Source organism: Leucopleurus acutus (assembly GCF_964270905.1).
Source record: "Leucopleurus acutus genome assembly, chromosome: 9".
Lineage (NCBI taxonomy): Eukaryota > Metazoa > Chordata > Mammalia > Artiodactyla > Delphinidae > Leucopleurus > Leucopleurus acutus.
The window spans coordinates 74,504,206-74,525,905 of NC_139144.1; positions in this window are offsets into that span (position 1 = coordinate 74,504,206).

Sequence of the window (21,700 nt, forward strand, 5' to 3'; positions counted from 1 at the left end):
GTAAATTTGAGAGTTATTTTAATTTGGATAGCATTGCTCTGAAAGCAGAGTCCGAAGCAAGAACTTGTATTTACTTTATTTGGGAGGTGATCCAGAGAGCAGGATTGAGGGATCAGGAAGAGAGACACAGGCGAAGAGGAAAAACCAATTTAAAGGTGTTACTGAGGTCGTCACTGTGGGCAGTGGGCCTCAATTCTGCTAGTACCAGCTAAGAACGGCACAGAATGTTTCCCAGAAACGTGTATCTGAGGACAAGAGGCCAGGGCGTTAATCTATAACATTCTATTCCATTGGCCGACATTCCCCGAGGGTATTGACACCCACACTTCCAAGCTGTGCTTGCTCTGGCCCACCTAACTCTCACAGGTCTGAACTAGAAACTCTGGTGCAGAAAGCCAGTAAGGGGTGACTTGATGCTAGATTTGGTCAGCATGAGATGGGTAGAAGCCCCGCGTAACTATCAGCTCCATTCATAGCTGAAAACAGAGATGTCACTTAGCAAATGTGAGTCAGGGCACCAGATGTATTTGCTATAAAAGATAACCACAAATTGGGGCTTCCCTGGTGGCGCAGTAGTTGAGGGTCTGCCTGCCGATGCAGGGGACACGGGTTCGTGCCCCAGTCCGGGAAGATCCCACATGTCGCGGAGCGGCTGGGCCCGTGAGCCATGGCCGCTGAGCCTGCGCGTCCGGAGCCTGTGCTCCGCAACGGGAGAGGCCACAGCAGTGAGAGGCCCGCGTACCGCAAAGAAACCCACAAAAAAACAAACAAAAAAACACAAATAGGTGCTAGTTGAAGCTCCTCAACTTAATGAGATCACTAGAGTAGACACACAGACCAGCAGCTCTTGACATGGTCAGATTTCACAAGTAAACCTATAAAAAGTACGAAATATATTTGTATTTATTTTTAGATAAACTTTTCTGAGAAATAAGCCCAAAGCTTTCTTCAAACTCTCAAAGTATTCCTTGACCCAGAAAAGTTTAAGAAACACAAATTTGGAGCAAGAGTGGAAGTACAAGAAAAGAAGTTTTGGAAAATAACATTTAAGGGTTAGAGAGGAGAAGATGGGGAAAGAAGTGTTAGTGCCCAGGTTCTGGGATCATAAAGGCTTGGGTTTAATCTACGCTCTATTTGAATTTGAGCAGATGAGTGCATTCTTTGATTCTCATGAGCTCCTTTGTAAAATAGAGATAACATTTAGATCACAGGGGTGTTATGAGTATTATAAATATGTGCAAAGTACCTAGGATAACGTAAATGCTCATTAAATGATGAGTTACTAGAAAAGTAGAAAAGTGCCAGGAAGAAACTATGTAATAGAATTCAAGAAACAGTCACTGAAAAAGAAGCAAATGATAATTTTCATTAGGCAAATATATAAGAGGACTTTGAAAAGAGTTCATTGAATTTTTGATGATTTTTGTCAAGAACAATCAAAATACCTTGGGTAGAGAAGGTCAGGAGAATAGTGGGTTGAGGAGTAAAGTATTGGATTATTAAAGCAGACTCATACAAATCTGATCTCTCACCCAGTATCAAGCTTTATAAATAATTTTAAGGATGTCCTCAAAAAGAAGCACAGATGAAACAGAGAGGTCTGGAACTTCCACATAGCTTTCCCAGTCATTCCTCCTGCAACAGACATCCTATCTCCGGCCCCAAATAACATAAGGCCTCCAGAAAAGGTTTTACAGTGTTACCTGACACAATCAGGAACATATAAGTTATGAAACATCTCCATTTTACACCCAAGAGAATTCTATAATTTATGGGACGTTCTCCAAGAGTCACGCCTTATAAATACATACATAGATCCTGGATTTATTTACTATAGTAATCCTTTAGTCAGGGGCAGCTTGCTGAGAGAATTCTGTGAATAAGGTCACTTTCTTCCAGCAAATATTATTAGTCTATTTACATGTAAGTCCAGCTGATAAGGAGATTAGATCAATTCACTTTTCCTCATTTTCTTTCACCCAGGGGTGCTCCGCACTCCAAAGGAGACTGAATGGATCAGAAGCCAACTGCTTGAACTTTTCTCCGTAGCCCCCTATTCATTGCCCCACCCACCTTTAACTCAAATGCCTATCATACTTCTCTTCCAGTAGATAAGTAAGCTTTTTAAAATTATTTGCTGTATATTCTTCCAGAATTCTCTTTAAATATTTACATTCTATTTGTGTATGTTGTGCTCAAATATGGTCTTATACTCTACGTGGTATGTGTGTATTCGTATATACATTCTTGTTCTGTTTTGTCCTTCACAGTACATCTCAGAGATCTTTCCACATCATTCTATAGAGACTTAGTTCAACTTTTTAACGATGTCCGCAGCTGTGAAGGGTCTGAGACTTTAGTCTATTTGCAAGTTAAATCTAGCTTGCCACAATTTCATGGATGCTGGTAGACAACAGACACCTTTGTTAGAAACAAAGGACTTTTTTACTAACAGCGAGAGCAACATCCAGAGTATCAGCATTTATACGAATTTCCTGAACTCCAACTCCCACAGGGTAACACAAAAAAGAACAGGCAATGCCTGCATATGCAGAAGATTGAGTGACCCAAGCTTAGCGAACCCAAATCTTTATTAATCAGCTGTGAGCAAACCAGCTATACTTTTTCCCTGGAGGAAGATATTATGTTTATTATACTGGAGAGTAAACAAACATGGCCTGAGCTGCAGAGGGAGATACGATCTCTATCTTCCAAGGCTATTCATTACACAAACATTCTTGCAGGACATGCTGAAATGTGAGCGGTGCTGTGGAGGATTGTCTCCCAACAAACAAGTTTAAATAATTTCATAGACATTAGATATTTTCCTATTAATGGTCATTAACAGGAAAGGTAGAACAAGTTTTTATTTCTTGAATAATTATTTTCCCGGGGTTCCTTATTGAATGAACCAAACTTTTTAAGTTATTGTCAAGTTGTTCAATTATATTTATTTGATGTGAATTCATTTTCTAAATTTTTATTTCGTTTGTTGTCTTTCTTAGTGGCAGTTTCTCATGTGTTCTGAATGTTCATTCTGAATCTTCTTCTTGAACGCACTTTAATTTTTTTCTCTCTCTAAATTCCAGGTCTTCCTCTCTACTGTCTAAGAATTTTTGAGTTGCTCTATCTGGTCCCCTAGGGCCACCTTGTCAGAATCAGGTCTTAGGCTGATGACTAGCTGCTCCCAACTGGGGATATTTCAAATTGATTAATTGAGCCAATATCTGGTTTGGGTTCAGACCTGGCTTCAAATCTGAGTTCCCTCCCTCCAGTCTCTCAAAGTATGTGTCATCTTTTAAATCACAGTCCTTAGTGATCCAAAGCAGCTATTTTCATTGTCCTCTCAAAGCACAGTGCGAGCAGGGGGCAAGGATAGGAAACAATATCCCAAACCTTTGTTTTAAGAACTGAGGCTGATGTAATATTCATTACATCACAGTAAGTGAACCTCCTGCTGTCTTGACCTGATCTGGGTGTGGAGCCCAGCACGCCCACAGCCTCAGCCTTACTTATACTATGTGTACCTGTTCCAGTAGTCTATTCCACAGAGCCATTCAGCTTGCTATGAGCTCAGATACACAAAGGAAGCTATATATGTGTGTGTATATATATATATATACATATACATATACATATATATATAGTTTCTTTTTCTAAAAATTGTATTTTGTTTTCCACATTGCTATGTATTTTGAGCATGGGGGACCTCAAAGGATGAACTTACAATGCTACCTTGACCGCTTGACTGGAAGCAACTATAACATAATAAAATCTAATTTATACAACTGAAAAGCAAAAAACCAACCAACCAAAGAAAAAAAACCTCAAAATGCAAAAAAGCCCCAAGAAATTGATTAAAACATGGGCAGAGGATCTGAATAAACATTTTCCTGAAGAAGACAAGCAGATGGCCAATGGGTACATGAAAAGATGCTCAATATCACGAATCATTAGGGAAATCAAAACTTCAATAACATATGACCTCACACCTGTTAGAATGGCTATAATCAAAAAGATAAATAACAAGTGTTGGAGAGGATGTGGAGAAAAGGGAACGCTGTACACTCTTGGTGTGAATGTAAATTGCTTCAGCCACTATGGAAAACAGTATGGAGGTTCCCCCCCAAAATTAATAATAGAACTAGCATATGATCCAGCAATTCCAATTCTTAGTATTTATCTGAAGGAAACAAAAATACTAACTTGAAAAGATATCCGCAACTTCATGTTCATTGTAGCATTGTTTACAATAGGTAAGACATGGAAAAAACCTGTGTTCATCAATGAAAAAGTGGATAAAGAAAATGTGCTATATATATATATATATATATATCTCACATATATATTTATACGTATATTTTTTTCAAATATATATCTCACACACACACGCACACAGAAACGGAATATTATTTAGCCATAAAACAACATGGGTGGAACTTGAGGGCATTACGCTAAGTGAAATAAGCCAGAAAGAGAAAGACATACTGTATGATCTCACCAATTTGTGGAATCTGACAAAACGAAACAAACAAACAAAAAAAAGCAAACTTGAATTCATAGATACAGAACAGATTGGTGGTAGCCTGAGGCAGGGGGTGGAGAGTGGGCAAAATGGGCAAAGCTGATCAAAAGGTACAAACTTCCAGTTTAAAAAAAAAAGTAATTTATACAGAATTGTGGAAATGCATATAAGCCTTTTACAAGGTTATAAACTGACACCTAAAGTTTAGGATTATTATTGAGCTGGGTTTAAATCAATAGAATTTTTCTATTAGAAGAGCAACTATTCAATGTACTTCCAACCTCAGAACTTTCTTCCATGCCCTAATAACCTGATGACCTTAAAATACGTACATACTTGCCATATATAAAATATTATGATCAGGTCTACCAAGTCTACCAATTACCCAGAATCTAGACCGAGTTTTCTGGGAGGTGGGGACCATGGAGGCAGGAGAGATGGGGAATCAGCATGCTTAATTTTTAAATGTATCAGTTCTATAAATATTTAAAAATGAACATTTTTTCAGGCCAACCATAACCATCTGTGGATCCCAAATAAAACAATTAAAAACTAAGAAGTTACCTTTGAATAAAGCTCTGAATCCAGTGAAAGCGTTTTACCATTTAGAAATCTGAAAAATATGTAAAAAAATAATTTGTCTTTTAAAAAATATGGTAACTCAAGATAGAATAACATAGCCTTTAATTTCCTATTGTTATTTATAAATGGTGTAAAGCATAATTTTTAAAAAAACTTTCAATAAATTGTTAGGCACAATTAATGAAGGACAATGCAATCAGATTTTGAAGGACTTTTTTCTCTAATATTGTGTACTTTTTACTTAGATTGTCACTTACCTAGTGACAATGTGAATTAAAATAAGGAACGTATATATTTAAAAATAGCAGAGCTACATATTCATATGGTAAATAATTAGATAAACCTAAAAAATTACATCCTTTAACTAAATCTTTATCTTAGCAAAAAACCTAAAATCTATCCCCAGCCAATTTCCCTGTTCTACAAATAGATGAAAACAATGCCCTTTGAGAAGATAAGATTTATTGAGAGGTGTTTTTTACCTAATTCTTGAGAGAAGTGACCAGAATTATAAGACATAAAACTTGTGTTGCTATTTCACACATGTGATATTTAAATTAATGATGGTGCTTATTGAAATGCAGTCCCATACCGATATTTGGTACATGTTTTATGTGAATTTCTCTAGAACTTTGTAGTACATAGAAGTTTAAAATCAGACTTTTGGATTTCTTAGATCAGTAAAATTTCCAGAAATGGTTGTGAGAACAAACATAAGATTTTCAACTATTTTATTTTGCTAAGAAAAAACATTACTAAAAAAACCCCTGTTAATATCATCAAAGATTTTAACAAACAAAATTAATCAGAGATATAATATCAAAATAAATTACAAGTTTTCTCAAGAAGTAGTGGTTGGCAGAAACAAATATATATTACTTGCATTTCTTATTTTGAAGTGAACCCATGAACACTTCACTGTTGACTTATTATTCAAAAAATATTTACTGAGAGTGGTGTGCTAGGTTCTGTTCTAAATGCTAAGGAACAGCAGTGAACAAAGTCCCTACTTTCAAAAAGATTAACTTCCAGGAAGAAGAATTAAACAAATGTACAAGTATAAATTTTCTCCATCTGATGTTATAGCAGATGGAGAAAAATAAAGCAGAGTGAATGGAATAAGCCTTGCCAGAGTGGGACAGGTGGCTACTATTTGATATAAAATGGTCAAAGAAGATCTCTTTAATAGGGTGAAATTTGTGCACAGGCCTGAAGAAGTCAGGGAATAAACAATGCTGCTATCTGGAAGAAGTAAGTTCTTGGCAGAGAAAAAAGCAGTGCAAAGGCCCTGAGGGAAACACATGCTTAATGTGTTAGGAACAATGGCAGAGAGCTCTGCATGGCTGAAGCAAAGTGAGCCAGGGAAAGACTATAAGGAAAAGATAATAGAAAGTTCATGGGTAGCCAGATTATATACGGATTGTTAAATACTTCAGCTTTGAGTGAGATGAGTAGCAAATGGAGAATTTTGAGCAGAGGTGTAAAATGATGTGCCTTTTTAAAAATATTCTCTCCCAGTAAACTTTTCACTTTGAAATAATTTTAAATTTACTCAAGATTTGCAGAGATAGCAGTGGGAGTTCCCATACATGTACATCTCACTAGTTTCCCCATAGTTAACGTCTTACATGGTTTCTTTGTCAAGGTAAATAACCAACATTTGTGCATTACTATTATCCACATTCCAGACTTATTTGGATTTCATCAGTTCCTCCATTAATGTCCTCTGTCTGTTCCATGATCCAGGCCATGCTTTGAACGGCTTTAGGTTGGCAGGTCCCCATGGTCTTTTCTGGTCCATTATAGTCTCTCCATCCTTATTTTTAATGACCTTGACAGTCTTGAGGAGTAGTGGCCAAATTATTCTGTATAATATCCCCCATTCTGGGTTTGTCTGATGTTTAGCTCATGATTAGAATGAAGTCACCCGTTTTTGGAAAGAATTCCCAGAGGTGAAGTGCTCATCCTGTCATGTCATATCAAAGGGTTTATGATATCTGCATGACCTCATTGATGATACTGACCTTCATCATTTGGTTATGGTAGTATTTGCCACATTTCTCCACTTACAGTTACTATTTTTTCCTTTCTATATGTCATGCTTTGGAAGCATGATTTATGTTTTAAGAGGATAATTTTGATTACTATTTTGAGAATAGAGTAGATGCAAGGAGACAGTTGGGAGGCTGATGCTGTAAACAAGGAGAGAGAGTGATGCTGCCTGCAGTGTGCTCAACTGGAATGAACCTCCACATAAATTAAAAGAAGGTGACTTTTCACTCGAGAATATCTTTGAAGAAGCAGTAATAATTATTAGCAGTATTAAATCTCAGCCCTTAGGCACAAGACTTTTAAAATATACTGCTTGACAAAATTAGAAGAACACTTCTGCCTGCTGCAGTAAAATGATTGTCTTGAGGAAAAACATTTGTATGATTGAATTGTGAGATGAACAGGCCACTTTTTTCATGGTACACCATTTTTTACATAAAAGAATTACTAGTAGACAAACTATTGTTATCCAGACTTGAGTATCTGGCAGACAGTGTCTTAAAAATTGATGAACTAAATCTGTCACGTCAAGAAACACAACTGGTGGTATTTGTTGCCAATAACAATGTTTGAGCTTTCAAGTGAAAATTAGAGTTTTGAAAACTTGTATCCAATATGCAAAATCTTTTTTTTAAAAGGATTTAAAATTAAATCAGCCAAGATAGCAATGAATGTGATTTTTAAAATATTTTATAATGAAATGTGTCAACATTTGGAAGATCTTATAAACTCAGGGAGCTAAGTTTTCCAAAGACCAATGAACGATGTTTAAAAATTATGTATGGGTCAAAGACCATTCAAAGTGTAAGACAGGTCAATGGATTTTAATGCGACAGTACAAAAAGTTTATTGATATGGCTTTAGATTTCTCTTTGCAACTAATCTTTAAGAAATTACTACTACTTGTCATTTTCTTTTTTTTTTTTTTTTTGGTGAGGCATAAAAAAAGAATACCCATGATTATATGAAAAGGCTATTATAAGATAAAATACAAGAGTATAAAAGAGATAAAAGAGTATAAGATACTCTTTCTTTTTTCCATTGACATATTCATGTGAGGTTGGATTTTCTTCCTATATTTCAACCAAAGACCATATTGCAACAGACTGAATACAAAAGCAGGTATCAGACCCTTGCTTTCTTCTATTAAGTCAGGCATGAAAGAGATTTGCTAACGTGTAAATCAATGAAATTTTTCTTCCTGAATAATTTTCTCTTGAAAACTACTTCACAAAAACATGCCATATGTGTTAACGTATGAAGGCTTACTATTGCTATTTTTGGATGAATTAATAAATACAGATTTTTAAAATTTCTTGATTTTAATTTCTAACTTAGAAACTATTGACAGATATAATCAACATAAATACACATTCTTTGGAAGTAAATGTTAGAGAATTGTTGCTCCAAAAGACAGCTCTGAACAGGTCATACCTTTTACGTAAATCTTTAGTGACTTAGACTTAAAAGCTATGGAGAAATCATTAAGAAAAAGAGCAACTGATGTGAGTGCACAAAACAATGAAATGACTACGACTCAAAAACACATATACAATTACTAGGCAAAATGTGTAAGTGGGAAGATTATTACAACAAATATTTACAGGCAAAGTATCACTATCTTTATACAGGAATACATTGCTTTTTTTCATTTTTAATAGTCAATCCTCAATTTCATAAAATATTCTCTCTCTTGCTCCCTACTCCCATCTTGCTCACACTTTTCCTCTGTCAGGAGAATATACTTAAGAGTGGTTGTCTCTAATTGGTGAGATTAGGATACTTTTAATGATTTTTCTTCTTCTTTTTGTAATCTGTATTTCCCAAATCTCTAGTTTTTAATGCCAGAAAAAAAAAATGCTAACAATGTTTAGAAGCCAGATATTTTAAAAATCATTTTTAATCTGATGATTCATTTATCTGGTATTCTTTATGCAAAACCGAACATCACTTATCCTGAATCATTAAAATTATTTGAATAAAACAGTAAGATTGCCTAAATTCATTGGTACATGATTTCCTTATGGACACTAATAATTATAGATGTTTTTGATGCTTCCTTCAAGCACTTAGCACTTTGTCAACAGTGAAATATATATAACTTTCAAAAACAGTCCCAGTTGTTAGAAAATTTATAAATGTCATTGATTATTTGCAGTTCTGATATAAAAAAAATAAATATACTTGATAAAAGAAACATGGAAAACATTGGTTTAAATAGGTTTGGGTAATGAATATTGATATTATTTTTTCTTGTCTTATCAGCCCCCTATTACTAAGACAAGTCAAGAATTGTTACTATCTGGTTGCATATGATTTGAAAGATTGGTCCAATAATCTGAATTGTAGAAGAATTTGAGTAGTTTGTTGTGTTCATTACATTCACTTTCATTTCACTAAAAGAAAGAATATTTTGAATTCTTAAAATTTTATCTTCTTATTTACAGGTTTAACATTTTAATATTTCCTTAATTTTTAACAATTAAAAATTTAAAAGTTAAAATGAAAAAAATAAAACATTCTATTTTATGTCTTCTCTGTAGTGGAGTGAGATTATAACATTTTTGTTCCACAAACCATCAAGCGCATCAGCAGAACTTCTGTGTAGTAGCTTAAAAATGTTGGTTAACGTACAGTTTTAAGTTTTTTATTTCTCCTGAAACACAATAAGTAACTAAATTTAACCAAACTTAACCAAAGCCAAGCTCTCTCTTCCCCAAATGGTTCATGTTTTTAAAAATGTGCTTTCAGAGGACTTGAAATGAATGGCTTGGCACTATTCTCTGACATTTTCAAGTACTCTAGTATCTTTGAGAAATTAAATGGTGAGTTTACTAATAGTATCCTCTATTTTGAATTTCTTTTACCTGCTCCAAAGTCTGAAAAACAGTTGAGCTTCTAGTGATCATGCCCATGAAATTGCCTTTGTGAGAGTTGTCTTCAGAAAGTCTTAAGCTACACTCAACACCCAACAGAATATTCTCTTAGGTGATTAAATTTACAATAATTATACTTGCTTCTTGTTGTGTTATCCAATAACTAGTGCTTCCATATTTCCATTTTTACTAGGCAGTAAGGTGTCCATTTCTATTGTAGCTTCCTGTAGTTATGAGCCAGAAGAAATATCTACCATTTGAATTTCTTCTCTTAATGCTGAAATACAGCCTCCGTTTCTTCCCTTTGTTTCCCAGTGTTCTTCCATTTCTCACTTGCTTTTGGTCTCTTTTACTTGTTTGCATCATTATTCATCTCTTCTTTTGAGGAGACTTCCTCAAAATAGATTGCCATTAGGTCAGAAGTCACAGCTTCCTTTAACTTGAGTTCACTTTTCAGCTTCCTTAACCAAGCCCATGAGCAGATGGTCATATTTGTTGTTGAACAAGTTAGACAACAGTACAGAAAAGAACTACTTAGGGGTAGTTCAACCCTTGATGATAATTCTCCTAAAAATAAAAATCTTGAGGCAGTTGAAGGGAAGTTGTTATTTCTCCTTTTATCTTACTGTTTGGTTTGATCAATTTGCCTACTTCTGCAGAGGTATTGAAGAGGTCTCATTTTTGTGTTTATTTCTCCCAAATGGAATAAAACTTTTGGTATGCCTTTATTCAACTTTGTTCCTACATACATTTTTATTTTAATCAAAAGCTTTCTTGGAGTGAGTGAAGGCCAGCTACGGAGCTAGTTTATGTCTTTTAAAGCTTTGTTTATCACGGAGAGCGATAGTGTATCATAGAGGATTCATTTTGGTTCAAGGACATATTATTGTCTTGATTGGGCTTATACATCAAAGGGAAGAATTAAAGCGTTCTGATGAAAACTTTCCACCTGACACACAGGTGGCTGAAAGTATGTGCTATCCTTTCTTGGGTCCTTTTGTCACCTTTCTTAGCTTTCTTGTTTTGAAACATGATAATAGTAGTATTTGAGTTTTCTGGGGATTTTTGTTCTATATTGCATGCTGTGAAAGGATTTTTCTAGGTTCTGCTTCCGGGCTCCCTCTGATCTTGTGATGTTAAACACACTGCTGTCTTCCCTCGGCATTACTCTCATCATTTTCTTCTCCACTTGTTCCACTTCTGTCCTGTGTATGTGGGAGGGGGCTGTATAGAAGATGTGAGAGGAAATTTAGTAGAATGACAGAGTAGGGGGATGTCAGGGAATCACACTGCTGAAAAAAAGGCCTCCACAACTTCTAAAAGAAAAAAGGATAGGCTGTACTGGTCTTTGCATTTTTTTTTTCCGATATAACCACAAAAGTTAAACTTTTTCCAATAAAGCCTTTAGAAAAGAAATACTGTCACTTATCTTTGAAGTTTGATACCATCTTGTTCCTAGAGTTGTGTCCCAAATTCATGAAAATTCATGGTTTGTTTTCTAAACAGTAGAGAATGATTTATGCAACGCAAATCCCATATTTTCTAGTAAGACCAGTGTCATTTTGACCTTGAAGAACTGTGCGAATTGTTATGAAAATAAATATTTCAATAAAGCATGACATCATATCTTGATTCATTTTGCATTGTGTGTGTTTAAGGAAATATTAGAACTTCCTTCTGATAGTTTTAATACCTTGGGCAATATGTTGACTTTCGCTTTCTGTCTTGACCCAGGTCATGTTTTGAAATTCCACTTGGTATTAGAACCAGATTTAGTCAGTCAACAACAACAAAGGAAAAGAATATTGGGTTTTTTGGACTAAGCATTACTTTTAAAATATTTTTCTTCTGCCAGTCATTTTGGTGAGAAACGTATACACAGATGAACGCAAAGGGAAGCAAAATGTTGACAAACATCTTGAAGAATAATTTAATAGGGATCAAATTTCTTGCACATAGGACCTTTCTAGTATCACTTTCTGCTATTCAGGGCTTCAGTTTAATCTTTCTTTGATATCATTTTCTGGAATGACTGGCTGGAATTATAAAATTAAAACAATCTGCATATCCTACCATAGATTTGATTGTTCTAGATGTTAGGACTAAATTTAGTACTAACCATGATAAGCTTTGATGGTTAAAGAAAAAAATAAAATCAGTTTTGGGGAGTACTTCATACTTCATCATCATCAGAAGTATTTTACATTCATTAAAGAGATCAGCATAGCTTTGGGCACATAGTAGGAGACAGAAATAGATATAGACATAATTTTGATGAATGAATACATGAAGATATACATCAAGTGAATTAAACAGCTAACAACTCTTCAGAAATTTTCATTCTAAGAGAATCAATGCTTAAAAATAAACATGTGGTGGACAACTAAGACAACTGGAAAATAAAATGAGCAAATGGTAAACTGACAAAATTAACTCTTTTCTCAGTTCCCTAGCAAAACATAAGTGCATTTGTGAGTAATAACAGGAATGTTGCTGAAATCTCAACTTTGGCTCCTACCTCATTCATTCAGTAATGCACACAGTGTGATGGATTTACATTTTAAAACTTCTGAGGCAATTACAGTTGCTCTTATTAACATATTCAGCATAATGAAAACCATTTGCGGTAATTAACACATTGTTTTATTCTCTCTCTCTGTGTCAGTCTCTCTTTCTCTCCTGTTCTTTCTCCTCTCTCTCCAGGTCCAGACATATTATAATTAGCTCAAACAAGAGGCTTCTTTAGATTCATTTATTGTTCAGTCACTCATTCATTCATCCATTCATTTTCATTCATTCATTCATTCAATTTCTTTTATCCACAGCCCCCACTCCCCTCTGCCTCAATCATCTTAATATATAAATATAAATAAGTATACATATATGTAGTATGTGTGCACGTATTTTAAGTGTGTCTTGAGTGTTTTTTTTCACATATAGCTTTTAATTATAAGTGCTTATTTACTATCCAATTATTGCACATTGGATTATTTATATTTTCCACTCAGATCAAGTTTTTAGGATCCAATCATGCTGCTTATACACATCTCATCCATTGCTCCTGCTCTCATACTATCAGTTATAGAATAATGGATAAATGACTTAAACTAAGCCTCATTCTCTTCATCTGTAAAATGGGAGATGATATGACTACCTCGCAACTTAATTAGAATTAAATACAATTAAAAATTCATTTCCTCTGTTGCACTAGCCACATTTTACCTGACCAGTCATGTGTGTCTGGTTGCTACTATATTGGACGGTCCGGATATAGGACTTTCCCATCATTGCAGAATGTACCATTGAGACCAGTGTTTTAGGAAGCTCATTCTAGTGGCGGGCATGGAAGATGCATTGGAAGGGAACAAGACTAGAGTCTAGAAGAACATCTTGGGAGTCCAGACAAAGACCTTTATGAAACAGAAGCAGTAAAGATAGAGAAGATGGGATAGATATGAAAGACATTCTTTGTAACTAATTCTTTGAAAAATATATTTATAAACATATTTTTTCCTGAAATTCTCCTTAAAAAATTAATAGAACTTTAATTGCACTGCCAGTGGGACTTTTAAAAAGCTCTCAGTAGGTATTACCAGATTGCTTTATAGGAAGATTGGACCCATTTGACGCCCCTCCCCACCAATACCAATTAACAATGAATGTTATCACTGAAAACAACTTTTGATTATGGAAACATGGAATCTCATTTTTAAAAACTTTTACTTTTCCTGGTTTCTGTCTTTCAAAGGTTTTTTGATATGCCATAATATTAATTTTCATACAACCAGAACTACTGACTTTTTCTTTTGCTCTAACAATATTTGTACATTTAACGATTCTTCTTCTTTAGATGACACGTGTATACATTGTCGACCGTTGAAGTGTTCTGCGTGTCAATGAAAATAGTGTTTATGACAGTCTTCGGTAGGATCAAGTAGGATGGAAGGGGTAACACTTGGGAAACCATTACAATAATACAGGGATGAGATGTACTTTGTTTTAGGTGATGGATGTAGGAAAGAGAAGCAAGAGATACTCTGAAGGAATCATTAACACCTTTCAAAGATTGCCTAGGTGTATGGGATCAAAAGATAGGAATCAGAGTGTCTTCCGATTTTAACCCAGAATAACTGACACATTTGTGGACTCATGATTAAGACAGTTATGTTGTGTGGCGACAAGGTAAGTTTAGAAACACTGATTTGGGGAAATAGGCACATGACCAGGTGGAAACTAGCAGGGTTGGAGGCAAGGAATAATAGCTCAGTTTAGAGGTAAGAACCAGCAAAATGGCATTGGATTCAGAGGAGGAAGAAAGCACTTGAATTAAGAAATGGATGAACTTTCTGAAGCAGACGTTTAAAGAGACAGCAGTAAAATCTCCTGGTTTGGTCAATTCCTTTCCTCCCTTCCAAAATCCCCACTGTTCTTTATGCACTTAGAAGGAGAGTCTTCGGTAGGATCAAGCAGGTATAGGTAACATACCACACAACTCTCTCCCTTCCCAGGTGAGCAGCTCAGAGCACATCTTTATGAAAGTGATGCTGCTCTTTTCTTTCTATACTGCCATAGCCTCCGAGCAGGTTACCTTGCCCCACTCCCAGTCTGTTCTCAGCATGGAAGTTCTAAAGCCTCGGAGCCGATCACGGCACCCCTCTGCCTAGAACCCAGAGTGAAAGCCAAAGTGTTTTCCAAGATGTCCTCTAGGCTCAACTTGATTACACAGTGTATGCACACCTACTTGCTCTCTGACCTCACTGGTTACTTACAGTCTCCACCCATTTTTGCTTTGCCAGCCATTAGGCTCCTTTCTGTCCCACAATGTGCCATGCACACTCACGTCTTACGACTTTGGCTCTATCCACTCCTTCTGCCTGGAACACATCTCTCCCCTTATCACTTGGCTAATGCTCTAAGATTTTAAGTATTTGCTTACGTTTGAATGAATCTTACCCTGACTCTTCTCTGTGTATCCTCTTTGAGTAAAACTGAAACTTTAGAACCATACTTTATTTCCTCTTTGTATTATTGCATATCCCCTTTTCATGTACAAGTCTAATTTACTATGTTAATTTTCTGTTTTTCTTTCTCCAAAATGTAAGCCCCACCAAGGCATCTGAAGGATCTGAGCACAGTCTGGCCCATAGTAGAGGTTCAATAAATATTTGTTGAATTGTTTCTTTCATCTACACTGAATAACTTCTGTTCTTTCTACTTTTCCTGTTAAGTAACTTGGCCATTTTTACCAGAACTCAGAACCATGTTCTTAAGAATTCTATTTTTAACCTTGTTTTTCTCAAAGTAACCTTACTGAGGCAGTCATCCCGATGTTAAATTTTTTAGCATTTGCATTTTATATAATCCTCTGGCCTGCTTGTCTAAATGACATGTGTCGGGAAAAATGGTGCTTACCAGCCACTCCCACCTGTCTTGTTAATGTTTGATGACTTGGCTTATTTTGTCTGGTTCACTTCATAATTTCTTGAAAAATCTGGCAGAGCCTTTCCCAATGGTGTGAAAGCATTTTCTAAGGGTTTGCTGATGCTGTGACTATTTCCCTCTGGTGTTTAAGCTTTTGAGTGGCTTAAAATAAAAGACTGAATTATTCCTCTACCTGGCAGTATTTATTGCTGCACTTCATCAACCCAAACCTACTAAATCATGAATTTATTTTACTGACATGCCTACATAGGCATGGTGAAAAGGAATCTGCAGAAATGCCACAAAATAAAGTGCCTTCTTTATTTCATCCCTGGCATTTGTATAGAGCAGAAGACTTCTCCTGCAAATTCTCTTCAATTTTTCTATAAAACAAAAGCCTGCCTCCCTAAATTTGAAAATGGCAACAAAATAAAAATGAAATTTTTTTTTTAATATTTTAGAAAGGCTTTGAATTGGTATCATGTTTTCAGGCACTTTCACAACATCAGTGGATGAAGAAAGGCCCAAGAACAATTCTGACTCATCTTTTCTTCTTGGATCCAGGCCACCGTCTCCTCATCTTTCTAGAAATTCAATCTGCTACTTTTCCTTGATATCTTGTTACACCCATCCTCCTGAAAGTGTCAACTCCATATTGAATTTTGAACTTTAGAATGCAAAAGAAAACTAAAAAATTATTTGTCTAATTCTTGCATCGTTTGAAATAGACTGAATTTCAAAACATTGAATTCCTCATCCAGTGCTTTTTCCATACTATTTCACTTTCCATTCATATATTTTTTACCTTGCAGACCTAAAGGAAGGGGGAAAAGTCTGGCTCAAATTGTTGCTATCAGACAGACAAAATATTATTTTCTTCAGTTTACAGATAAGGCAACTGAAATCTAGAGACTTTATGAAACTCTCCCAATGTTACAGTTAAATTGTTGCTGGAATTCATGCTGCTCAGTTCTTCAAGCCCTCCAATTTATAATGACATAAACAAAACTACTTAACATTAAGCATAATTGCAAGTCATCTCAATTAATTTTCTACTCAAATGAATTGTTATTTTGTTTATAAATATTTATAGAATTTTCGGCACTGGTGATAGCCTGAGGTTTGTATTTCATATTTTGGAGGAATACCTATTCTTCAAAATATAGGCACTGTAATTTTTGGTTGCTCATGAAATATTTATTAATGCTAATGCCAATAAAAATAATGCCATGATGATTATGCTCTTCAGTCATTAATGTCCTGAAAGAAGTAATTTGCAAATTGGTATACTGTCACTCAAAGTATTAATTTACCACCTATGGGTAACAAATTACTTCTGGAATCAGGCTAGGCACAATTGTCAAGGCTCTCTGAATGTGAATGCTACAGGGGAGAGAAATTTCAATCAATTGCCAAATCTCATAGATCTGTCTCCACAATGTGTCTCACATACATTCCCTATTTCCTCTATTGTATTTCAACTGTTAACACCTCAGTTCAGGTGGTTCTTACTGCATTAGCAATAGGTTGCTTTGCTGTCATTTGACATCTACCCCAAGCTATCCTATGCAGCTGCTAGATCAGCCTTCTCCAAAGAGGTACAAAGTATTAGGTATAAAATAGGCTGTAAGAATATATTGTACAACACCAGGAATATAGCAAATGTTTTATAACTATAAATGGAGTATAACCTTTAACAATTGTGAATCACTATATTGTAATACCTGTAACTTATATAATATTATACCCAACTATGCTTCAAATAAAATTTAAAAAAAAAACAAAACACAACGTGGCTTCACTTCTTGATTGGTTCCTGAATGAAATCTAAACTCTGGCTCGGCCCTTTTGCACCTACAGGTACACACACACACACAGGTTCTCAATCTTAATGCACTTTGGAATCTTCCAGAGAACTTCAAACATACTGACGCTGAGTAATTGAGGAGTGTGGTCTGAGCCTTCGGGTTTTATAAAACACTCCTGGTGACTCTAATGTGTACTCAGGGCTGAGAACCACATTAAAAACAACATATTAAGAGAGATAACTTGTTGTAGAAGGTAAAATAATACCTCCTAAGAGCCAGGAGACTAGTGCGCAATTCTGGATTTTGCCATTGAACAAAAGATATCTAATATATCAAATAATTCCACTAAATCTCACTTCCTCCTCTATAAATGCAACATGAAGGAATTGGACCAGGTTAATTTAATGTTAACATAGCACTTATGTACTCGGCTCTGTATTTGAAGCTGAAAATTTAACATTGAACAAGAAAACAAGTCTCTGCTTTAATCAACTTTACAAAGCATGAGATACAATGAATATGTTAAAAAAAGTAATTACAAGTTACCATAAAAACTGTGAAGGAAATAATTTATGATATGAGAAAAACTTAGGGTGGGGATGAGCGTTATAGTAAAAATAGAAGTCATGATTCTCACTTTTTAGATGATCCTGGTCTCAATTTTGTAAAAATTAACAAGGTAGACCACATCAGTAGAGGAAAACAATAGATTCCTGAAGGTCTTCATATTTAATGCGTAGCATCTCATAGACTGAAAATTCTTACGTGGCAGCATTAAGAGATTCTGCTTCATTGTTTCCCCCACTTTATACACCCATGTTTTGATAAAATAGATATAATCTACCCTTTCAGACTCTTTAAACGTAACAAAAAATTAGATTAGGATGATTGAACTCAAAATAAACAATTGTCCATACTGTACAATAAGGCTCTAATGCGAATATCCAATTCTTTACTGGGGATTGAGGAAAACTGAGTCCCTTGTTCCTGAAGCACAGTCTCTGAGCAAAAATGGCTTTCTCAACCTTATAAATTGTCCAGATATTGGTAATCCTTGGGTGTTTGTCCACACTGACAGTGCTGAGATGTCACTTTCCCTTCCTGGGGCCATCTTTGTCAGATCTCTTATGGTGGGAATTCTAAGGACCCACTTAGGGCTGAGAGAGGCAATACTGAGGGCAGTTTCTAGTGTTAGGAAGTCTTGTGCTTTATAAGCTATTCATGAAGTAGACAATCTGGATCCTTGTTAACAAGTCCAAATGGAATAAGACAAGAAGTGTCAGCCAAGATTCCAAGCTAAATGAGTCTGGAAGCATGAGTTGGCTGCCATCTGGAAGAATTCCACAAGTCAAGGAGCAAGCAGATTATGGAGGATGAAGATGCAGATGCATCTGAAAGTCTAAGGAAAGGCTGAAACAGTGATACTTTTTATCCAAGAAAATTTATGTAGTTTTGCTCTAGTAGTCCCATCCCCTTTAAGTACAAACTTTTTTTAATGCTATTCTTAAGGAGATTTGATTTCTCTAATGCCCTTGAAAAATTCTCTGGTTATTTTTTTATGTCCTTGTAAATGGCTACTCTGTCTCTTTAGTCATCATCGTCATCATCATTATCATCAAATTACAACTAGCATTTATAGAAGACTTGTCACCTGTCTGGCACTGGGCTAAGATCTTAACCCTTTGGCTTCTGCTCTGCTTCTAATCTGAAAGCTAAGCCTGAACTAGGATTTTAAAAAGGCTTTTTACAGCCAATTGCTTTTGGCAGAGAGAGCAGGTGTGTTCTCTGATGCGTTCTCTCTGTTTTTGGGAAGACAAACAGCCTCCCTGCTCTCGGGGTTTTGCCTGAAGAATTTCATGTCTGTGATTATGCTACATGCCTTATGAGGGCTACACAGTGGAAACACTGCCAAACATTATGGGCAAGAAAACAGTAAGCTTAGGCTGATTGGTTCTGCTACCCTGAAGCCAGATAGCAGGGTCAGGGACGGGTGCTGAGAGAATAACGCAGCAGGGTTCTGGGGTCTGAGGTCTGAGAAATCAGGAGAGGACCGAACTTCACAGTAATTGTTCTGAGAGTCCCACAGAGCAAGTGTAGCCTTCTGACTTGGAGCAGGAAGTGCCTCAGGAGTTACTGTATTCTCATTACTCTTGCCTGTTGTTTTCTGTGGGTCACTTTCTCTGGCCAGAGAAGATCTGAACTACTTGGGGAATCAGGCACCAAATTCCTGATGCTCTCACCTCTGCCACCTTCCTCCACAGACTGAGGAGCAGCCCAAGTCACAGAAATCCTAACACCTATTTGCTTTGTGATTCAGCGTGTGAACGCCCTTTCAAGTCCACAGGCTCCACTGCTTTAAATATATTTAAACATTATATATAATATCCAGACATTATATATAATAACTGTATAGGGGCCCCAAACATTAGACAAAGGTAGATGATATGTGTGGGCAGCCTCACTAAAAAAAGAAATGCAAAAGAGCAGTACTTTCTCTAGGGCAGACACTGTTACACAGACTGTAGATATATTAACTCATTCAATCTTAAGAAGCTTATGGAGTAAGTTCTATTATTATTCCAATTTTACAGATGTGGAAACTGAGACAGAGAGAGATAAAGCAACCACCCAAGGTCACAGAGCTACTTAGGGCAGAAGCAGGACTTGAACATAGGAAAGAAATTTGGCTCTACCAGCTGTGTTCATAACCATTACACTCCGCAGAAAGTTTTATCTGAATGTAATTTATACATTTCACCCTGTGTTTGTTTTATGTAGAGTGTTTCATAAGGTGGGTGAGGTAAGGTCTTCCACAGCCTGCCACTTAGACACAAGATTAATGTGTTGAAGCAACACCAGGGTCAACTATCATGCTGCTTTGTAAATTAACCTTGGTTGTGCTTTAGTCAGGCTGCATTGGGAAATGAAAGGGTTTTCATCTTGGGTCTTCCTCATTTACTCACAGGCAATGCCAGCTGTGCCCCAAGTGGCTTACTTCTTGACTGTAATAGCTAATGGAACATTGCTATAAGATTACAATGATTTTATTCAGAAGATTGAAATGTGATTATATAGGCTTGGGTGGGTACAAAAATACAGCAAGATCTGGTGATGTTTGGGAGCATAACTTAAAGAAAATGCTCAAAAATATTCAGTGAGAAGGATGTCAGGGTTCTTTAGAAAGCATATGCCTGTAAGACCTTTTGTGCTGTTATTCCCATGAAAAAATAGGTTGTCTTGGACACAAAGGGCATCGTTGTTGTTAAATTAAATGCCTCAGTAAAAGAATTATGAACAGCTCCACTCCACTGTGCCTCACTCTAGCCAAGGGTGGCTACTCTTAATATTGAACAATTTATTATTTTCTAAGGAGGAGCAAGAGAGCAGTTAGCACATATAAGTTAGAGAAGTGTCATCACAAACACAGGGGCAGATAGAGAGGTGTGGAACGCTAGCTTATAAACTGGATGTTAAAGAGCTTAATGTATGTCTACATAAATAACCTGCATTAGACTCATGGTGGTCTGTCCTTATTTCAGCAAAGAAACTTTATATATGTTCATTACACCCATTAGTCTCACTTTGTAACCTATTCATGCTGTGTCAAAAGACCCTCAATTTGTGATTATAAATCGTATTACCTTTAGAGTGGTTCCAAAATGACTCCCTCAGTATGCCACTTTCCTATGCATGTTTCATAGGGAACTGACATTCTTCTACTTGAATATAATGATACCTCTTTCCATTGGTAGTATTGTGCCATAGGACAACTGAAAATTGTTCAGCCATGAGAAGCTGAGTTGGAGTCAATAAGATGCTCAGATATATGTAGGACTGAATTCATTCTGTAAAGCTACTTTTCATCAATTTTGGATGCTTTTGCCCAATTGGTTTTAACTTAACTCAAAAATTAATACATACGTAAATAAGAGATTTATAGCATTCAAGTCAAGAAGTTAGACACTAACAAATTAAGACTAAAGAAAGCAGGTGAAAAAGATTGTTTAAAGGTAGAAATTTATGTTTTAGAAAACGGTAAGTTTTTCAAGTAAATACAAGCACTTATTCTCTGAAAAACCAATAATATAGACAAACCATAAATCCACGTTATCAAGAAGTAAACACAGAGCGGGACCATACTACACTGACTATTTGTAATTTACCTCAACACCTCCTCATGACATTAGCCCTGATTTTCACTTAATGAGGTACCTTCCCCCACCACCAGTTCAACAGCTACTACCCAACCCTAAAGAAGGAGCAGGTAACTTAGATCCAAGCCAGTCAGTGTTGCCTACAGTAACCTGGATATTATACAGCCACATGACTGATGTTAGTCCCGAGAGAAGCACTCAGGATATTTGCTGGAGCAAAAGCTCCTGCTGTTGTATGCTTTACTTGAGGCTGGACATATCTTTTCCTGGGAGATACTGGCT